General features: G+C 45.8%; 1 protein-coding gene and 8 non-coding genes across 9 annotated transcripts in view; 4 read left to right on the forward strand and 5 right to left on the reverse strand.

The window, feature by feature from the left end:
- Positions 1-21,721, reverse strand: part of LOC101522509 (histone H2B type 1-C/E/F/G/I) — a 231,840-nt gene that overhangs the window by 190,004 nt on the left and 20,115 nt on the right. The gene's annotated exons all lie outside the window — the stretch shown is intronic.
- Positions 1,302-1,374, forward strand: TRNAF-GAA (transfer RNA phenylalanine (anticodon GAA)). The gene has a single exon. It is a non-coding gene; the product is annotated as a tRNA-Phe (tRNA).
- On the forward strand, positions 2,724-2,797 carry TRNAI-AAU (transfer RNA isoleucine (anticodon AAU)). The gene has a single exon. It is a non-coding gene; the product is annotated as a tRNA-Ile (tRNA).
- TRNAR-ACG (transfer RNA arginine (anticodon ACG)) lies at positions 3,221-3,293 on the reverse strand. Its single transcript has one exon. It is a non-coding gene; the product is annotated as a tRNA-Arg (tRNA).
- Positions 4,063-4,144, reverse strand: TRNAS-CGA (transfer RNA serine (anticodon CGA)). The gene has a single exon. It is a non-coding gene; the product is annotated as a tRNA-Ser (tRNA).
- On the reverse strand, positions 6,338-6,411 carry TRNAT-AGU (transfer RNA threonine (anticodon AGU)). The gene has a single exon. It is a non-coding gene; the product is annotated as a tRNA-Thr (tRNA).
- TRNAI-AAU (transfer RNA isoleucine (anticodon AAU)) lies at positions 8,213-8,286 on the forward strand. The gene has a single exon. It is a non-coding gene; the product is annotated as a tRNA-Ile (tRNA).
- TRNAT-AGU (transfer RNA threonine (anticodon AGU)) lies at positions 12,363-12,436 on the forward strand. Its single transcript has one exon. It is a non-coding gene; the product is annotated as a tRNA-Thr (tRNA).
- TRNAV-AAC (transfer RNA valine (anticodon AAC)) lies at positions 20,869-20,941 on the reverse strand. Its single transcript has one exon. It is a non-coding gene; the product is annotated as a tRNA-Val (tRNA).

The raw sequence follows: 21,721 nt of genomic DNA on the forward strand, positions 1-21,721 counted from the left end.
GAAAGATCTTCCATCCATGATTCACTCCCCAAGTGAGCCGCAACGGGCCGGTGTGCCCCAATCCGATGCTGGGAACCTGGAACCTCTTCCAGGTCTCCCATGCGGGTGCAGGGTCCCAAAACTTTGGGCTGTCCTCGACTGCTTTCCCAGGCCACAAGCAGGGAGCTGGATGGGAAATGAAGCTGCCGGGATTAGAACCGGCGCCCATATGGGATCCCAGGGTGTTCGAGGTGAGGACTTTAGCTGCTAGGACTTTTAGCTAGGCCAGGCTACCGGCCCGAAAGTTAGATTTTTATAGGAAGAAAGACAGGAAGAGAGAAGTCATTCATCTGCTGATTCACTCCTCAAATGGCCACAATAGCCAGTGCTGAGCTGATCTGAAACCAGGAGCCAGGTTTGCCATGTGGGTGCAGGATCCTAAGGCTTTGAGCCATTCTCCACTGCTTTCCTAGGCCACAAGCAGGGAGCTGGACAAGAAGTGGAGCAACTAGGACACAAACCGGATCTGTATGGGATCCTGGAATTTGCAAGGCGAGGATTTGGTCACTGAGCTTCAAAAACACAAATTTTTGAAGATCTTTTGTATACATGAATTTCAATATTTTTTGCACCCAAAATAAATGTACTTTAATTTCATTTTTCCATATGCGCACATCCTATGACCTAGAAACGCAGTCTATCTAATAAATGAAATCTTATGGTCACTTAAAATTATGTGCAAAAAGTTCAGGGCAGTGGCTTTTATTATTATTATTATTACTATTAACTCTAAACTGGAAACAATTTAAATTCCTATCAACATGAGCATGGATCTGTATATTCTGATGTATCTGTAAAATGTAAGTCAAGGAGAAGCAATCAGCTGCCCTTGGAGGTAGACACGCAGTGAATTTCAAAGACAGCCTTGAGTGGCAGCAGCCAGACCTAGGAGACTGCAGGCTGTGTAGGATCCAAAGAACAGGGTGGTAGATGCGGTGCAGGAGCTCGGACTAGAGACTGACTTTGGAGTAGGAACTTGTAAAAGACATCAAGCTGTGCACTTGCGATCGCTCACACTGTACAGTAGATCAGAGGACAACCGAAAACAGAGACGTCGGTTGGGTGTCCATCAGAACTGTCCCTAGGGCGATGTCCTGAGTTCTTGTTAACGTTCCATTCAACAGGAAGCTTGTACCGTCAAGCCCCTAGGTCTATCCAATTAAGTATCCACAGGATACTGCAATGTAACTTCCCTGGAAAACGCTACAATACCAAGAGAAAGATATTTGACAGTAAAATATCAAGATCATCCCCCATGGAGGGCCGAAATAGCTCAGTTGGGAGAGCGTTAGACTGAAGATCTAAAGGTCCCTGGTTCGATCCCGGGTTTCGGCAGCTGTGCATTTCCCTTTTGGTGTGACCTCCCTGAGGTGCCATGTACTTAGATTTTATTAAAGCTATAAATAACATCACTTCTCTGCCTTTTGGCTAAGATCAAGTGTAAAGATAGTTAACAGTGTATGTGCCCTCAGATCCCGCCTACCTCCCTGGTTCTGACATGGCTTAGGTTTTGCTATAGTAACGATTGACAAGTTGAGCACTTTGAGTCTCGGAGATTTTGCTTATTTCCAACAGTTGTTTCCAGCTGCAAGAAAGATGCTGCTGCCTGTTGAGTCAGTAAATTGGCAAGAAAAAAGACGGCATTTTTCAACACAGATGAAAATTCAGTTGTATGGCTCACGATTATGCATCTTTGACACACACACACGCATATAATACAAAATAAAGTATTCACTGTGAACTACTAATATTGATTTTTTCCAGTGCAGTATTAGGTAATTAGTGATAAATCAATTCACAAGTAAAAATGAATTGAACCTGGAATATAATCCATATACTTTAAAATCCTCTTGGGATACCTTGCAGCAGATGCTTCATTGTGTTTTAGCTAAACATGGTTGGAGTTCCTGAAGGTGCTGGATCATACGTGACATTGTTAGCGAGGACTCGGCAGTGGGACTCCGGGTGATGGAGATCTGCGAATCCAGGCAGGTTTAACGCGCCCTCACGGGAGCGCTACTTCTTGGCCTAGGAGAGGAATGCAGTGAAAAACAGTGGAGAGGAAACTTGTTCCACTAACTTCTGAAGGTGAAGATGGGACCTGCGCGGCAGAAGAGTTGGCCTCCAGCCTCTGCGAACCCCAGAAAACCCTCAGGGGAATCGCAGTGCGCAGGGAGCGTTTAGATGTTTGTAGCAGATTTGTGGACGAATGTGAAATACCTGTATGTTTCTGTGTTATCCTAACATAACACGCAGTGCAAAGCAATCATGAAAAGCACTCAATGTTCCCATTCGGTTTATCTCAATCTCAGGTTGCCCAGCGCATCTGCCAGGCACCAGAATCCGTTGCTTCCACCGCCTGCGTGTCGGTTCTCACCAGTCCCCTGCTCCCCACTTCCGTTCTTTCTGCCTAAGTGATATTCCATTGTTGACTTAGGCTAGATTCTCTGTCGCCCGGCACCTGAGTGGGTTGCACGTTTCGGCTGCTGTGGGATTGGCTTTGCTTCTCCCGTGCGGTGCGAGGTCTCTGAGCCCTCACTTGGCCGGTGGCACAGCTGGCGATGCTGTCACAACCTTGGGTTTAAAAGGCTTTTGTAAGATCATCATAATTTTATGTGCTTTTAAGACATAGATGCCCAAATTTGTGTTTACCATTTTTATTACAAGAAGGCTTTTGTGCGAGTGGCCGGTTAGCTCAGTTGGTTAGAGTGTGGTGCTAATAACGCCAAGGTCGCGGGTTCGATCCCCGTACGGGCCACAAATTCGCTTTTGGATCCAAGCCCTACGCATACAAGGTACTATTCCGAATCTACACTAACGCTCCAAATTTAACCTCCGGGTTGAATTTGTTGCTTTCTCCCGGCTTCAGTCTTTCAAAACGCGCCAGGGAGGCGTTATGGAAGAAGCCGAGCGGAGCAGTGCGGGCGTTGTGAGGAAGGAGGCCGGAGATCCGCCTGCTCCTGGGACAGCTTCTCTGCCTCGTGACGGACTGTGCAGCGGGGTCGACCTCCTCGGAACGGGGCGGGTAGGGATGGAAGACAGCGAATGAGTAAAAGGGCGGCTGGGTGGGTGTTCTCCGTCCCGTCTAGGAAGAAGCGACGAAAAACAAAAAGCCAAGAACTCCCTGGATTTAAGGCCAATGAGGTTTTTTGTTTTTAGTCTCAAAAGGCAAGGTGCCTGACGAGCCAGCCAGGAGTCGAACCTAGAATCTTCTGATCCGTAGTCAGACGCGTTATCCATTGCGCCACTGGCCCGCACCTGCAGAGCTCGCCGTGCTATTAACCCCTTCTTTTCTGCACTGCTCGGAAGAAATGCCGTTTTCTTTGCGTAGACGCAATCAGAATCCTAAACCGTGACAGCACGCTTTCTCTGTATGCTATATTTTAACCTGCTTGTCTTTATGGACGATAACGACCACTTTGGTCTTTGCAGCCGTCACTCACATCAATTGTAAAGTTTTCCTCGGAGTAGTACCTATTCCTGTGTGAGTTTATGTGCAGTTTTCAGCTTTTCTTTACATTTTTTTCTGTCCAATCTGCCTGCACCTGAATTGTTCCCCCCCGCCAACTTACCCTGGACACTGATGGTGTATGTATGTGGATGGCTGAGCAGTTGGCATTATCTTAAATTTAGATGCTGCAGTAAGTAAGTAAGTAAATAAATAAATAAATAAATAAATAAATAAATAAATTGCTTTGAAATATATTTCTGGAGGTGTTAGTCATAGTTTCTTTCTTCTTGCCCAAAAAGGAATTAAAGAAAAATCACTGTGGTGAAATTTGTCATAAAACGGTATTCCAATTCAATGATACAGATAAAGACACTCAAAGATTTAAGATAAACAAAAATCAGGCAAGGATAATTCAGTGGAAGTACCGGGAATATTTTAGAACTTCCTTTCATACGGAAACGTACAGACTTGGAACTCATTTAGTAGCAAACACAAAACTTGAAAAACTTGGAGTGGGGATTGGAATTACAGCTGGAACGAATAAAAACTTAGAAATCCAGATCAAAAGCCAACGCTGTGAGCAGGATTCGAACCTGCGCGGGGAGACCCCATTGGATTTCGAGTCCAACGCCTTAACCACTCGGCCATCACAGCCACAGATGTGAGTCCTTTTATTGGGTGATGCCCACATCTTTGAATCTGTATATAGAGTCTGACCCCACAGTCGATCCCTGGCCTCCCCCACCTCACTCCATCCCACGCTCACCCAAGACAACGGGAGTGGGGACTGGAGAAGAGGGTCTGCAGAACTCACGGTGGTTTGCCCTCCTACTCTGTACCCGGTTCTGGGGAGGTGACGGCGGCACCGAGATTTGCTAAAGAGTGCCCTGCCCCTTCTCTCCAGCCTTAAGCTTCTTGCAGCAGAACCTCTGGCCTTGCCACTTTTCATTTCTCTGCTGCTGTCCGCATTTCAGCCGGAAGCTCCTTGAGCTGTGACAAAATCTTGTTCTTGGCACTCCATGCACTGGGAACTTCTTTGCTGCTTAGGAGCTGCCGTGGATGTGCAAGCGGATACCTGTTGGATTAACCAGTCCCCACCACCATTCTTCGCTCGCTTCGCGCCCTCTTCTTCCTTGCCCAGGGGACGTTAGAGTCGCCCCTTTGAAATGCTCGGGTCCAATTACTGACGTTCCCACCTCGCTGAGAAAATTCACACAATCAGAAGAGACCTCCCATGAACACCCACCAGTCTCTACCACCTGCCAGGCCCGTTAGCAGTCTTGCATGCACTTTGCCAAGGTCTCCAACATCCTGCGTGCTGCTCCGGTCTTCCCAGCGTTCCTCTTGGCAAACACATAGTTTTTAACCCATCCTGCTTCTTACAAGGCCTCCAAGTTGACTTTAGGGTACCAGTTCCTGTGACCATCTTCCATTTAGAAATTTACATGTATGTTTACATGTATACCATCGCATAACTGTGCTTATCCTTGTAAGAAACAGCCGGACTGCTTTCCTCAAAGTTTGCTGAGATTTTTTTACTTCCACCAGCATTAACTGACAGTTCTTGCTGCTCCGAGTCCGTCCTTGTCAGCACTCGGCACTGTCAATGTTCTTAACAGTGTTCCTCCTGACAGATGTGCAGGGGTAACTCTTTGCTCTAACTCCTGTCTTCTTATGACACACCGTGTAAGCCTGCTTATGAGAGGGCCTCAAAAAGTGCATGGAAAATAGAACTCAATATCAGTTTATTCTGGTGTGAAATTTTATTGAAACCCACAGTATTTTTCTGTTAATTTTTAAATTAACTATTTAATCACTCATTTATTTGAAAGACAGACAGGGCAGAATTATTCCATCTTTGGTGTGCTCTCCAACAGCAGCTGGGGCAAGGTCAAGTCAAACCCAGGAGCCTGAAACTGAACATAGGGGGTAAGAACTCAAGTACTTAGGTGGTCACCTGCCACCCCTGGGGGGTGTGTTAGCAGGGAGCTGAACTGGGAGTAGAATGGGGCATTCTCACTTGGGGTGTGGGGATTCTGAATCTAACTTCTGTGGCCAAAGCCCACCTATTGATTTTTTCCATGAACTTCTTCAAGACCACCTCTCGTATTTACCACCCATATGTCTTTTAAGAGTTCTTAAAGCACTGTTGGTTCTCTGTCAGAGGTGTCCCTTGGAAGTATTTTGTGTGTTCTGTGGTTTGTCTTCTCATTTCCTTGTCATTATATTCAAGTGAGCAAATGCTTCACATTTTTAATTTTTTATTTCATGGATTGTGCTTTTAGTACTGTTTCTAAAATGTCACAGCCATGCCTACAATCATCTAGGGTTTCCCCCACTTCCTGTGGTAAGGGTTTTGGAAGTTTTACATTTTAGATTTAGGCGTATGATCCATCTTGAATTGATTGTTTTTGAAGGTCTGTGTTTGGCTTTATTTTTATTATGTTCATTTATGAATGCTCATTCATTCTGGTACAGTCCATTGGGGGGAAAATGATCTGGCTGCACTGTACTGCTTCTGGCTCCATTCCCTGTTTATGTGAACCTGTTTCCGGACACTGTGTTGTGGATCTCTTATTTTTTTATCCATCCTTTCACTACCCATTCCTTCTCTTCCAAAACACTTACATTTCTTACTTTGCTGGTCCTCCTGCTCTTCCCAGAGAGTGCAGGGGCTATGTCTTTGTCACAATTTTGGATATCCACCGATGGTTAATCTCATGTTAAGAAAGGCAGGGCTATGGGGAGTGGCATCTTGACAAGGACCCAATTCTTGTCTCTGCACTCCTTTACAAGGCTGACACCTTGAAAGTTGGTACACAGAATGATGACACAAAAGTGACCACAAGGCCCTGCTGGGATTTGAACCCAGGATCTCCTGTTTACTAGACAGGCGCTTTAACCAACTAAGCCACAGAGCCAACTACAGGAGGTTACATAATTAACCATCATTGGAATAGGATCTCACACCTCTGCAAACTGCAAGAACCATAGTAATTAGTTCTGCAATAATCTGGAAAAAAAAAAGGAAGAAAGAAAAGAAAAGAGATCAAAAACAAACAAAAAATTTCATGACTGCAAGGTCCAGTCTACAATGGCTTGTCTCCCGTTGAAAAACCGTCCCATCACCTTCAACACAAGACTCAGTTTGAGCTCTGGGGGCCAGGTTTTGTGGAGCCCCTGGGATTTTGTGTGAAGAAGCGTGCATCACTGGTCTGACACCTGTTGCCCTAAGAATGTGAGGTGTGGTGCACTTGTAAAAGCCATCCTCAGACACATGCCATTCGTCCTCAGGGGCTCACAACAGTCCCTCTCTGGGTACCACTGTAGGAGGCACTTGGCTCCTATAGACGAAGTCAGAGGGGCTTGTTCGTAGCCTTGGACCTCGATGCCCACAGAAAGCGCAGCGCTGGCCTGTGGCCTCTAGTCCAGGGCATGTTTGCTCTTGGGGAAAAGCTGTACACTGTGGCTGGTATGAGAGGTCTTGCTGCCTGGCTGACCCCATCGCTGACACCCTTGGGAAATGACAAGGGGCCTACCCTTTCCATCTAGCACCCCACCGAATCAAAGTACTACTGGTCTATGTATCTTAATCTTCATTCCAGGTTCTTGCCCCCTCAAGGGTCGCAAGCAAGACAGAGGTGTAGAGGGCACCAGTGAGAGATCGGGATTTATTTGGGCGAAAGAGGGAGTGAAGGAGTGGAAGTTACTGGGGCAAGAACCCAAGCCTTAGCCACAGAGCTCCAAGCTGTTCCTAGAGCCCAGGTCTCTAGGGTCTGGCTCCTGCACTGCAAAACCCTAGCCTAACCTGTACCCGGTATTGTTTCTGACCCCAGCCGCTGCATTCTTTTCCACTGACCTAGTCCCCAGAGAGGAAAAGTCCACCAGGTGTTGAAAGCTCAGGAAAAACTACTTCAGTTCTGCCCCGTCCGCCATCTCTGCAAACTGCCCCAGCTCCAAACACGCCAACACGCTGTCTGTCAAAGAAGTGCCTGCAGATGGTCCGGGCGGCCACCTGTACTAACTCCCTGTACCTGCTGGCAATTGGCCACCAGCTCTGGTTTCAGTTCTCTTTAATAATAACAAATTCGATTCGGCTGTCGCTTTGCATTCTGCTTCTCCTCTGTTCTGCCCTTTTTTCCGCAACAGGGCCACTCCACTTCAGTTCCCTACCCACTGGAGTTCCCTACGAGGACACAGAGCAGAGTGGCTCCCACAAGCTTTCATTTGAGTAGGCGCTTGCACCTCTGTAAACTGCAAAACATAGTAAGTGGGTGGTGGATAATCTAGAAACAACAGCCAAGATTAAAATCCAGAAAGAGTTGTAAACTTCAGGAGAACGAATTTATTATATGTTCGCAAGACGCATTCACAAAGAAAACCTCATAACAGAGATAACTCCCAAAAGTTGGTGGGAAGATGCGAAATACAATTATTGTTTAATTCCATGTTCTCCATCTATTGGAAGAGCCTTAGATAGGTTTAAACGGAGCGAGACGGTATGAAGAAGGAGCGTGGGCCTGCCGCGGCCGTGGCCTTTCGTGGCGCCAGGGTGCGGGGTTCCGGTCTCCGAGCGAGTCCCGCGCTGCATAGGGAGACGAGATCTGTTTTATTTAATTGTCCGGTTTACTTGGGGGGTTGTTTTCTGAGGGAAATCCGAACTGGTGGCATTTGTCGTTTTATGTTGCGAAGAGGAGGAAGTAAGTCTTTCCTTTGTGTGTTGGCCGGTTAGCTCAGTTGGTTAGAGCGTGGTGCTAATAACGCCAAGGTCGCGGGTTCGATCCCCGTACGGGCCATCCTTTAAGTTTTTGTATAGTCTGCCCATAAAACTGAAGTTTTTTCAGGCATCCCTTCACTCAAACTGCTGGACTCAGAACCCTAACCATAAAAAGACAGAGGACAGAACAAATCAATCAACTACTCCAGCCATATGTTGGCAGTGAAAAATAGGGCAAACGAAGACTCTAAGATGGACTATATCAACCAGTGGATTCTGAAGTGATTTCTTCGTGCTTGTAACGGTGAGATTGGCAGCAATTCATAACAGTTGAACATTCAAAACCACTCAAGCAAGACCCTCAGAGCATGCCCCTCATCGGGGACCTGGGCTGGGTGAGAGACTGAGTGGAGCTTCTCACTCTACCTCCCTCTTCACCCCAGATACAGGAAAAAAAATGTGTGGAAATGATAGTCTTACCCACTTTCCTGTAGCCCTTAAACCTTTGTGCCCTAATTAACTATGTAAAGATTGTCAAAAATAAAATTAAAACAATGAAAGAAACTCTATTGTGCCTGCTTCTTCCCACAGGCTACCCTTGCAAAGTGCAGTAGTGATTCAACATTTTTGAGTTTTTCAGCTCATCATGATAATAGAAATTACTAGTCACAACCTTCCCAAGGGTTTATGTTTGACCAAAGAAGACAGTATTATAATTCTGGCCCTTTCATAGGTTTTGTCTTCATCCTCTGATTGATTGCTAGCTGTTTTTTATTTCCACTGACTACTGGCTTTAGGCTGGCCCGGCTCCGCCACTGGCAGTAGTATGGGATGTCACCGGGTGGATGGAAGATCTCTCTCTCTCTTTCCTTCTCTGTGACTTTCAAATAAACCAATCAATGCAGCTTTCACTAAACACCTGTTTGCTTCCATTCTACCATGTCAAGTTGGCAGAATTTGTCCTTCCCCCATTTTCTCATCCTGCTTTCTCTTCCGCTGCACTGTTAGGTTGGTTAACTTTGTATCAACTTGAGCGAGCCAAAGAGTACACAGGTGTCCAGTGAAACACCATTCTAGGTGTTGCTGTGAAGAATACTGGTTTGGTGTTGACCTCAAGACCTGGCTGGAACAGAGGCTGACCTCCCATCAAGTCCTTCCTGATCGCAGTGACTATTGCATTGTCTTTGTATTGGCTTGTTTTCTTTTACTGTCTTTGGACTCAGACTCAAACTTTGGTTCCTCAGCCTGCTGGCCTTGGTAGTGGAGCTGCACCTTGCAAGGTCCACAACTTGCTGGCTTCAGAGGATGTACAATCTCATGTCATTTCCTGCTGGTCCACTTGGGTGGCCCTGGGGGCTCCAAGCACCACATTACCAAGTTTGTTGTAGCATTTCCATGTTCCAACAAACAACCACGATTACCACCACAACAAAACCAAGCAAACACAGTATGATAATAGAAGACGTGATCCACCAGGCTCAGAATGGTAGGTCCAGCCCCAAGCCTGCCATGCTAGCACAGTGGCAACCACAGTACTGCGACCCGTGTAAATGTGCATTCCCTGTTAGGATGCACACAGCTGCGATGTGCTTTTGCACCAAGATGGGCACTGTTGTTGCTAACGTGGGGCTCAGGGTGCAGCCAGACCAACCGTGGTACAGGAAACCACACAGACTGATGGCCTTGGGTAACCATAATGTGCTGCCTGATTTGTGTTTAGTTTTTCGGAAGCCAGGAGGATGGATTTTGTAATTTTTCACTAAACAGGAGATGACTTGAGGCTGAAATTATTTTTCTTGGAGCACCTACAACTTCTAAGAGAGGGCATTAGTTTGGGGGCAGCTATGTCCCACAAAAGAAGCTTGGCTTAAATGTTTTATGGGGAAGAAGGCATGAACTCATTGGACTTTGTTTCTCTGAGGATGCAGTGTGCATTTTGGAAGCCCTCTGAGTTTAAACACATCTGGGAAGGGATTGGTTTGAAAACCTGGATCTATGTCTGGCTCTTGGCTTCTACCAAGTGTCCATCAGTTAGGAGGATCAGTGAGTGTGCACGTCAAAGAAAATCCAAAATCCAAACAAACTAAACTGAAAGAGTTTAGATCTACACATAGAAGTAAAATGTAGAAAAAGCATATGAAGGCAAATATTGTGATATGCTAGCAGAGCAAAGTCACACATAAGTGAGACAGATGACATAGTTGCTTATCATAAAATCAAGATTATAGAGAATGAAGGGCACATCACAGCTACAGTCAAGTATGATAATGGGAGAGTGTAAGCGAATTATCTGAAAGAGGCCAGGACCTAATATATATATACATATATATAAAGCAACCTTAAAAGTATAATTACTGTAAGTAAAATATATAGCATTATATATATATATTGCATATTATGTTATATTTATAGTATATTATATGCCACATAATATGTTATATTATGCCATGCATGCCTAGTCCAGCTCCAGTTGCCTTAGAAACTCGAGCAGGGTGCGTGCAGTAGGCGTAAAGAGGAAAGAAATGGACCACTATGATTTCATGATCATAATGGACAATGCAAGAAAGCTATCCGCTTTATTTATACAGAAGCAGTCACAAAGGCTGGCATAGACTTTTTACATCATGGTCAAGTGGGTGTTTCACCTTAAATGCTATCCATCCTGACCCTGTGGTCAGGAAGTTCACAATAGATGGCGCATATCAATCAGTAACACATTCCTACTACAATCTTCATTCTACAATTTCATTTTGAGTCAGTTAAGGGATGAAATGCATCACAGAAGGAGGGACCTAAAGATCAAGGATGGTCAAGGGGGGCGGAAGCGGGGAGAGGGCAGCAGAGACAGAGACAGTATGAATTGTAAACGGCCCCTTTGCAAGACGTTATCAGCAACATCAACTTCCAAGCTCACATTGATAGTAAAAACAAAATCCACAGAGGCAAACAATCGAACAATGCCTAAATAGATTACAGAATTCTCAGCAGGATGGTCTGGTGTCCGTGCAGACAGGTAGGTGGAACTGCCTTCAGGTGGTTGCAGACATACCCCCCACCCCCCCCGCCCCGGTCCCTGCCATGCAGCAGGAAATTCCTTGCGGCCCTGCCTGCAGTGGAACAATTCTCTTCACACCTTCGTGTCCTCCACATCCATTGCACAGACCCCAGCACATACACATATAATTATGTTAGATAATGCAAATTAAGTGTATTATATAGATATTTACATATTCTAAACAATATATTATAATCATTTGTACATGACCAAATCATACAGAATATTAGATAAATAATATATATTGAATATATGTTAAATATAATGTAGTAACAAGAAACCACTAAAATTTGCAAGATCAGGACACCAAGATTAAAAGAAAACAGACAAAGGTTAGGGCAGTCAATGAGAAGAGAGAAATGTGTGAAGACTAACAAGAATTATGCGAAGTTTTTAGCATTCACACAAATGAAAAGTCGAACGATTCCATATTTGCCACCATTACGTTGGCAAAACTGAATCCAGAGCAAAGTCAGTTATCCAGGGATTACTCATGCCCAGCTGCTGGGAGTTGAAACCGATGAAGCCACAACACAGCAGCAGACCACTCAACGGTGCCTCCCAGTGAACCAGTGACTGTGGCAGTGCGCCAAAAAATCTTTGAAGAGATGAGTATTTGGCCAAGGTTTGGCTTGGAGACCCATTGCCTGCCAACTCTGGTCTAAAGAAATAAACCCCAGCGACGTTCACAAGGTAATGAGAAAATTCTAGTGTTTCCACGTTGGATGTGTAGAGGCAAAGGGGCTTCAGACACCCCAGAATGAAAGGAAGCTGAGAAAACCGGACATGTCCTTCCTGAGAGAGCAGGCAGCTGAGTGTGCCTGTCACGGCACAGAGGGCAGGACTCTGAGCATTGGAACCCGACATCCTGCATCCTGGGGGCCCGCTCTGTCTGCAACCACTGTGGTCCAGGGCACCTTCTGCTTTTGTCTCACAGGATAGGAGTGTGCACAGAGTTGATGCAGAACCCTTTCTACCTGGGAGATTTTTGTTTGTTTTACCTAAAATTCAGGTAAACCATTTTTATTATATAAATATTGACAAATTTGAGATGTGAGATTTTTTGTAAAATAATGTGTCACAGGAATGACGCCATGTGGGGCTTTGTGGCTTAGCTGGTTAAAGTTCCTGTCTAGTAAGCACGAGATCCTGGGTTCAAATCCCAGCAAGGCCTGCAGGGAGGTTTTGATTTCTTTCTTTAAGCAGATTTTTATCACATCCCAAGCCTTTAGAAACCAACCATTGTCAAGCTTGGTCACAGCAGCTAATGCTACACTCCAGGAACCCCACTGCTGCTCAAGTGAGTATCTATGTATACAAGGCTAGAGTTATTCACCTTGAATTACCAAGGCACGCTGGAGACCTCTCACAAGAGGGAAGCACTATTTTCTTCATTTAAGCTCTTGTAACTCCCTATCAAAACTTAATGCCACTTTATAAATACAGTTCTAAGGGAAGGGGAAACAAATGGATGCTGAGTATTTTGTCATGATGACCTCTTCAGAGAGGATGAGAAAAAAGGTCAGTTAGGAAATATTCCAAACACAACAACAACAACAACAACAACAAAAATTCCAAAAAAAAAAAAGGAAATATTCCTAGATCACACACACACACACACACACACCAGGCCAACAGGACAGGAAGTCCAGACCCTTTCTCGGTAGGTTGAAAAATAATGCAACCACTTGTCCGACCCTTGTTGGCGTTCTCCTTTTTCAGTGTGGGTCCCATCTGGGCTTATTCTGCAAACACTTGTGTGTCTGCCCCTCCTTGCTGTGCTGTTGCAAGGTGAGAATGGTCTTAACCATGAATCGCAAACCAACAGTAGTAGAGCATTCAGATGCTGCGCAGGCTTCTTGAACATGACGTTGCCTCTGCTTGGAGGTGCCATTATTTGTCAAAAATGGGTTTTCTTAACACGGGGTGAAACTTACAGTTAATAACACTGAGTATGAATGATATCAAGAACTGCTAAAAGGCATGAAGACTTGAAGATTTGGTACAGGAAAACATCACACTGTAAGAATTCTTAAACTTATGCCTAAGTCTTCTCTCAAACTGAAACAATTCAAGTTATTCTTTCCCCCAGCTACTCTCAGAATCCCTTAAATGTCACCTGCTTTGGGGTGCTGCATTTCTCGAAGTCCAGGGGTGTTTCTGTTTCAGGCTCATGCATGTGACTCCTGTGACACATTGTTGTTATTGTTTAGAAGAGAGCAGGCAGTGGGCTGTGTTTTTGACGAACCCTGGTCAACATGACACTGCTGGAACACAGACCCCGGCTTGCACAGGCCTCCCCAAGGTTTTCTGACAGCCGGTTACCCCTGGGTGCACCAGCATCTGCTGCAGGCTCACTGCCAGAGTTCCAGGATCTGTGTGTGTGATGATATGTTACCGCCATTACACACTAGGCAGAGGGGCTCCCCACTAAACATCCTCTGTGCACCAACCTATCATCTAACCCTGGCGAGCACTGAGGCTACTAACTCCCTGGTCCTGTTTTTCCCAGAAGTCACATGGATACAATCACGCAGCATGAAGCAGTTTCTAATGAGTCTTGTAGTTAGCAATGTGCATCCAGGTTGGTCCACGCCTTTTCGTGGCTTGGTAGCTCTCCTTTTTCCACCTGATAACCTTCCATTGTCTGGATATGTTACAGTTTATCCATTCACATACTTCTATGCAACAATCTAGACGTGGTGATTCTGAATCAAGGCGCCATAAACATCTGCGTGTGAATGTTTCTGTGGGCATTTCTTCCACTCTTTTGGCACAAATGTCAAGAAGCACATGAATCCTGTGAAACACAAGTGTTTAAAGTAAAGAACTACTGAACCCAGCACAATGGCTCAATTGGCTAATTCTCCTTCTTCAAGCGCCAGGATCCCATGTGTACGCAAGTTCATGTCCCAGCTGTTCCACTTCCATCCAGCTCCCAGCTTGTGAGAATGGCTTTGGTATTCTGCACCCTCATGGGAGACCCAGAAAAAACTCAGGCTCCTGGCTTCGGATCAGCTCAGCTCCAGCATTGCAGCCACTTGGGGAGTGAACCAGTGGATGAAAGATCTTTCTGTAAACCTGCCTTTCCAAATAATAATAATAATAATAATAATAATAATAATAATAATACTTAATATTTAAAAAGGGAAAAGAAAAGAAGCCATCACACTATCTTCCAAACTGGACATGCCATTTCCCAATCCATGGTCACTGAAGGATGGTCCTGGTTTGTTTGTAGCCTTGCCCAATCTGGTATTATTTGTGTCCTAAACTTTGGACCTCTGGACAGGTGTGTTTTAACTTACGTTTTTCTAGTCTGGGATATCTTTCATTTTGCTTATTTGCCACATGTGCACCTTTCGAGATCTGTCTGTTCAGCCTTTGGGTCCATTTTTATTTTTCCAAGTGGGTTATTTATGTTCTTGTGTTTTTAGGAGTTGTGTGTTGTGGATCACAGACTCTTACCAGGTGCATCTCCTGTCATTATTCTCTCCAGTCTGTGGCTTGTCTTTGCATCCCCTCAGTGGCACAGGTCGTGCATGTGTGTGTTTAAATCTTTAGCACTTGCTGGTTTTTCCTAGAGTCCTCACCGCTCCGCTTTAGTCAGCTGGGCCACATGGAATAGAACTCATCTTAATCACAGTTGTTCCAACTGTTAGAGCTGAAGGTTCCAAAAACCTTGCCATCTCTGAATCTGGGTCTGACATTGCTCTCTTTTAAACTATGCTCGCTGTCCTGCAGCCATGGACTTGGTGCACGGAGCCTGAAAATGACACACAAGGACTACTGACTGACGGTCAATAGCCACAGTTCACTAGTGGCATCAGATTTTTATAGACTGGGGGTCACATAGGATTAGGGAGGAGGCATGGAGCATCAATTGTTTCCACACTCTTGTTTGGAACTCTTTTGTTTTGTATATCCCACCAAGTGTTCTCATTCAAATGGTATCCATTCAGTTGTTCTCATACAGATGATATCCAATCAGTTATAAGCATAGTATCCAATCAGTTGTTCTCATACAAATGTTATCCTATCAGTTGTTATCCTATGCTTGCTGTCTTTCTAGAGACACAATGTCCTTCTACAAAACTACGGTTTTCCCCTCTTTTAATGTATCTTGTTAATGTATCTTATTTTTTTTTTTCCTTGGTAGCCAGAAATGAGGAAGTGAACAGAAAGAACCACTTACTACAAACATTAGTTACATGAAGAGCTGTGGGTGGAGGGAATGTATCCTCCGGTCCTGTGACTAGGTCCCAGCTTCTCAGTTTCCCTGGGCCTCTGGGCTGAACTTCTCACGTGCTTCTTAGCATCCTCCTTTGCATCAGGTGAACTGCAGGGGCCGAGGTTGGGTAGTTTCTCCCCCAATCCAAGCCTGTTGGGTGCAGGTGGGGCCTTAATTAATTGGCCTTTTCTGAGGGCAGACCTTGTTAGGAGCAGACACTCCAGTATATTCCAGAATGGTTCTTTCCCCTCTCCTGCCGGACACAGAAGGGATCTCTCTGGTCATATTTCCCCTTGGCAAACACACTTTGCATCTCATAATTTTATTGTTCTACAATTCATACAATAGTTATTCTTTATTTTTGCCTTATTTCATAATACTCTGAAGGTATATTCAAGCTATAGCTTGTATCAGAATTTCACTTCCTCTTAAGGTTAAACAGTACTCTGTTGTATGATATTCCATATTGTATTTGTATGCTGGAAGATGTCTGAAGTAATTCTATGTTTTAACTGCAATGAATAATGTCATGTAAATATCCATTGGGATCCATTATTGATTCTTCAGATAATACTAGAAGTGAAGTTGCTATGTATCTGGTAACCACATATATTTTAAGATTTATTTATTTTTATTGAAAAAGCAGATTTACAGAGAGATAGAGAAACAGATCTTTCATCTGTTGGTTCACCCCCAAGTGGCTGCAACAGCCAGAGCTGAGCTGATCCGAAGCCAGGAGCTTCTACTGGGTCTCTCACATGAATGCAGAGTCCCAAGGCCATCATCCCTGCTTTCCTAGGCCATAAGCAGGGAGCTGGATAGAAAGTGGATATGAAATGGTGCCCGTATTGGATCTGAGCACTTGCAAGATGCAGATTTAGCCACTAGGCCAATGTACCAGGCCCAATTACATATATAGTTTTTGAAGAATTTCCACACTGTGCTGCAGTGGCTGTACGGCTCTGGATTTGTAGCAGCAATGTACAAGGCTGTTGGTTTTCCCAACCTTCATCGAAGATTGTTATTTGGCTCTTCTATCATTTTTTTCTGCTATCATTTTTATTATAGACATCCTAATGGATCTTGAGTTAGGTACGACCTGCATTCCCAGATTGCTGGTGACATTGGGCATCTCCTCATGCGCTCAATGCCCGCTCTATCTCTTTTGGAGAAATGTATAAGCAAACCCTTGCACTGTTCACAAATTGGGATTTTAGTATTGTTCATAAGTCATTAGGAGTTCTTTACACAGCTTACGTAGTAATCCTTTATCAGACCTATGATTGACAAATATCTGCTCAAATTCTGTGGGTTGTCATTTTACTTCATGACAGTGTCCTTTATACACAAGAATTTAATTAGATGAAGTTCATCTTATTCATCCTTTCATTTCATTGCGTATCATATTCATGAAATCATTTTGTTTCTAATACTGGATTTATTATATTTTCGATGATGTTTACATAATTAAGAAGGTTATGTAGACTATGAACTATGGTGGGGATGGTGAAGGAATAGGGGAAGGTGAATGAGACAACTGTTCCCAATCTCTGTCTTCCTGTATGTGGGGAAAGTCGGGAGAGAAGGGGAGAGGGCCGCTCCCAGCAGCCCAACCGCATCAGATCTGGAGATGGGGGATGGCCACCGATGTCACCTCAGGGTCCGTGATGTGGAGCATGTGCCCAGGGCACTGCTTAAGTGATGTTGATAATTCTGAGACGCTGTTGATTTCATTGCTCCAAGGTCAAGGAAATCTTTCTAAAATCCAAGGTCTATTGGATGACACAGTCCACTTTCGAGTTTTGATTCAACCAGATATTTTTTGTCAAGCCTTGTCTTGGAGAGTGGTCTAATTTGTTCCGCCCTTCATGGTACTAGACATCCTCTGCAGACCTCAATGAACTGATTGTCATGTCCCCTGTGTACATCTGGGCATGCTGTTCACTGCACAGGCTTCAACAACCGAGAAGATCCAGTTCTGACACATGAGTCCACTATTAGACCACAGATCCTGTGATCTTCAGTGTGGTTGGAATTCTGAATCCAGTGATCCAGCTGGGGGATACTCAAAAAAACTGCATGTGAGAAAACCCCAGGTTGACTCAGTCTGTCACCCACATCAATCTACACACATCCTGGTGGTTGCAGTTGTTGGGTCAGTTCTGTTCCAAGTCCCATCTCATACACAAACCAAAGGATGCTGCAACCCACCCCAACCCTACTAACCACACCTTAAGCTCTCATGCACACCAGAGGGGGAACTTCAACCTAGTTGGAGTGACCTCCAATAACCCTTGCCAGACCTGCCCCCAACCCCATTTCCTACATGTGCACGTGACTACAGCAGATTGATCTGGTCCACCCCACAATCCATTTGGCTCTATCTTAGGCTGACAGTTCCACAACCCAGCCCATACTCATGCTGGTGGTTGCTATCAGCTATCTAGCCAGGCCCGTACCCAGCCCTGGTTCCTATGCTCACCAGTAGGAGCTATAGCTCATCAAAGAAGTTCTCACAATTTTCCTAGTAGGCTCACTCCCAGCCCCAGATCCCACACCTTGTAGGTGGTTTGGTAGTCTAGCCATTCACATCACCTACTAGCCATAACCATAGCTGATTGGAAGCCAGGAGGCAGGAGGTTCTTCCAGGTCTCCCACATAGGTTCAGGGTCCCAAGGCTTTGGGACAGCCTCTACTGCTTCCCCAGGCCACAAACAGGGAGCTTAGATGGGAAGTGGAGCAGCTGGGACACCAACCAGTGCCCATATAGGGTCCTGGCGCATGCAAGATGGGGATTGCTCAGTTGAGCTGTTGTGCTGGGCCCTACACCTTTATGTTTCTATCGGACATCCTCTGTTACAAGTACAGCCAAGAGGCCGAGAATTACTGTGTCCATTGTTGGTCATAGTACTCACTCCACAGCTTCTGCCACAGCCCCTAAGGAATGTACCATTACCTAAAGACTAACCTGTAAAGCTTGCTTCCAAATCTTGGATGTAAAATAAGATGAGAGAGAGAGGTGAAAACAGTCAGCACATCTCAGTAAACCAGAGGCATAATCAGCAAACAGAAAACAGGCAAGGGTACCTTCATCATATTTTGGAAATTGCCCTAGGGCTGTAGCTGATGCTTCCAGCCTCCTTCTTCCACTGTTGTTACTTTCATGTGGCCATCTGTCCAGCGCTGACAGTGTAGGTGGGAGGCAGAAGCCAGCAACAGGGAGCAGGCGGAGTGTTAGGCTGAATTGAGTCGTTTGGGGGGGTTGTGAGAAAGGCAGGGCAGGGCAAAGGTGAATATATGAGGACTGGCTATTTGAGCAACTTTGTTATGAGATGTGAGCGAGATCACACCAGACATATCTAAGCTTTATTAAGGAGTCTTTATTAACCAAGCTTGGTGATAATAGAGCACACTAGAAATAGCAAATCACAAGTCCATATGGCAATCCAATCAATCATAATCCAACCAAACATAACCCCAAGAGAAACAAATGGTCATTACCCTTAAGTCCATCCTTTAAGCTGAAGACCTATGTCCCAGCTTCCCAAAAAATATAAACTATCCTAAGAGACATGCAACGAATAACCTGGACACACTTACAAAGCTGCAGGCAGTCACCTTTCCCTGGCTTCTCTGCCCACATTCCATCACTGCTAGGCCTCACCTCTCCTGGAACTGCTGATAGCACACAGACCAGAAACAACATTATTATATCCATTGTTCCATCTAAGCAGCACACAGGGACCATGCTCAGGGGATTACCTGTCCTGGGTCAGCCAAGAGTCGAGGTGCCGGAGTAACAGAAGCACCTGGCCAGACAGAGTGAGGGTCCCTGCTTTCATGAGCCTTTAAAGAGGCTTTGTGAGGGGACTGGTTACACCACGCTGCAGTACCTTCCCCTCTCAGTTGATAGGTGAGACACAGGTGGGCAGGAGCAAATACCCAGGTAGTGGTGGTGGGGGGGAGTGGCTGAGGATGCTGTTAGGCCCCACCTTCAGGACAGAGGGTGGGGGACACAGCCACTATTGTGCCGGTTTTTGAAATCCCCAGATAATCATCAAGTCTGAAGTCGGTGCTAAGCCATAAAGGTGGTTTATTCAGGTCAGCCCAGGTCTCCCAGCCACCTCCCCCAGCCCAGCATGGCAGGAACCGCAGGGATAGCAAACCGCAGGGAGAGAGAGAGAGAGAGCGCCCAAGCCACCCAGAGAGAGAAAGAGAGAGCCCAAGCCCCCCAGTTTTTATACATTTCAGGCTATTAATTATGTAGTCATGGTCTAGCAGGCTTCTATTGGTGGGTTTGAAACTAGCAACTTTCAAAAAGTACAAATCGATGAGCTATAGGGCGGTGGATCTTATCAAACACCAGGTACTTCCTTCCTGAGGAGTGGTCTGCCTACGTGACCTGCCAGGTGTCCTGCCGGGTGTCACGTAGGCTATCAGGGCTGGAGTTCACACAGCCCTCAGCCAAGCCATTAAGGCGGAATCATAAAAGGCAGAAAACTTCCAGGTTCTTCACCACATTCCATTTGCCCAATGTCAATGGGTGCTGGCTATTACTGGCTGCACCCCATAACATTTCCCACTTTTAACACCTGAGTCAAATCATTGGCTCAGTCACGTATAACAGCTTCAGTGGGCTTTGTTCTACGGGGGTATTAGGATTCAAACGTTTATCGCCTCCCTGAGTTTTCATGGTGCATTTTATTTACAGCTGATTAGCCATTGCAATAGCATAAAGATGTGGGACGGTTAAGAATGATGGTGCATAAAAGGCTCCACGCCAGGATACGCCTGGACCCCTCTGCTCCCCACCATTGCCTTCCCTCGCCCCGGCTTCGTTCAGCCGAATCGCAGCTTGCGGCGGAATCTGAATTTTCATTCTGGGAGGAAGACATTGGCTGCAGCCCAGGTCCTTACCGGTCGACCCTGCCCTACCGCCGCCCTCTCTGGCGCCGCCCGTCTGCCCAGGGTCCTTCCAGCTCGGTTCCTGGAGAGGAGGCCGAGGCCTTAGGCCGAACCGGGTCACCCTGTCCCCGCTCGGTGCACGGCGTTCCTCCCCGATCGGCCCCACTGGGAACGCCCTGGGCATGCCCTGGTGCAGGTGAGACCGCTCGGCAAAGCAGAGGGTGCTTGCTGCCGGCTTCCGGTCTCCCAGCTTCACGTAAAAGGAGGAAGAGCTGCCTGCACTTGCCGCCAGCTTGCCCCAAGGGCGGCCGCTCCAGGTGCGGGAATGACGACACGCAGCGACAGCGTGAGGATCGATAAGGATCGCGGGGCTGCGGTTGCCGAGTGTATAAAGAAGTACAAGGGTTCAGGGTATCTCGGACAGAAGCTCTCCCAGGCAAAAATGTGGAGCGCAAGAACGAAAAAAAAGCTGTTTCCGCCCGGTTTCGAACCGGGGACCTTTCGCGTGTTAGGCGAACGTGATAACCACTACACTACGGAAACCCTGTCACAAACCGAGCTCCTCCCTCTCCCTTTTGAAAGCCTCTGGGCTGAGTTTCCTAATGTTTCCGACTTGTTATTCAATGATCTAACTTAAAATGCTACATATTTACTGAACAACCGCCCTTCTTAAAAAAAAAAAAAAAGGTTTATTCCTAGGTATGAAATTCTGCGTTGAATTACCTGTGGAACTGAATTCTTGCTTGAAACGCACGAATCTACGAACCCAATTTTAGGCTCCTTCGTGTTATTTAGATGTACTTCCAACCATTGTTTACCTTGTAAAAAACTAGTGATTCGTGTGCAAACCTATGTTTTGGTACTTAGCTCTGGGCGACTAATATATTTTAAGGTAACTTAACGCAGAGAAGTTGTGACAAACAAGCCGTTTATTGTGTTTTTCCATGATGCTAACAATTGCTCTCTCCCTTAAAATCTGTTCAGTGTATTTTCAAGTGTCGCGAGAGTTTTGCACTTACATGCAAATGATTACAATGTGAAGAAAACAGCGTTTTGTCTCAACAGTTTGATTACATAACATTAGATGTCAAACTAAAAAAAAAATGCTGTAAGAGCTTCGTCGTCCCACCTGTGCTCCCTCAACGGCTCCCCCCAAGAAAGGGCAGGGTGGGAGGGGAGGTGAAGTGTGGTAATAACAGAACTCTGCCGGAGGGCTTCCCGCCTCCACTCCTAGGCTTCAGGAGTCACTGCCCTACCTCTGGGTCCTTCTCCCTCGGTCTGGGCTGGGCTGGAGCTGAGCTGGGGGAGAATTTTAGAATCCAC

The sequence above is a fragment of the Ochotona princeps genome, chromosome 1, assembly GCF_030435755.1.
Source record: "Ochotona princeps isolate mOchPri1 chromosome 1, mOchPri1.hap1, whole genome shotgun sequence".
Classification (NCBI taxonomy): Eukaryota; Metazoa; Chordata; class Mammalia; order Lagomorpha; family Ochotonidae; genus Ochotona; species Ochotona princeps.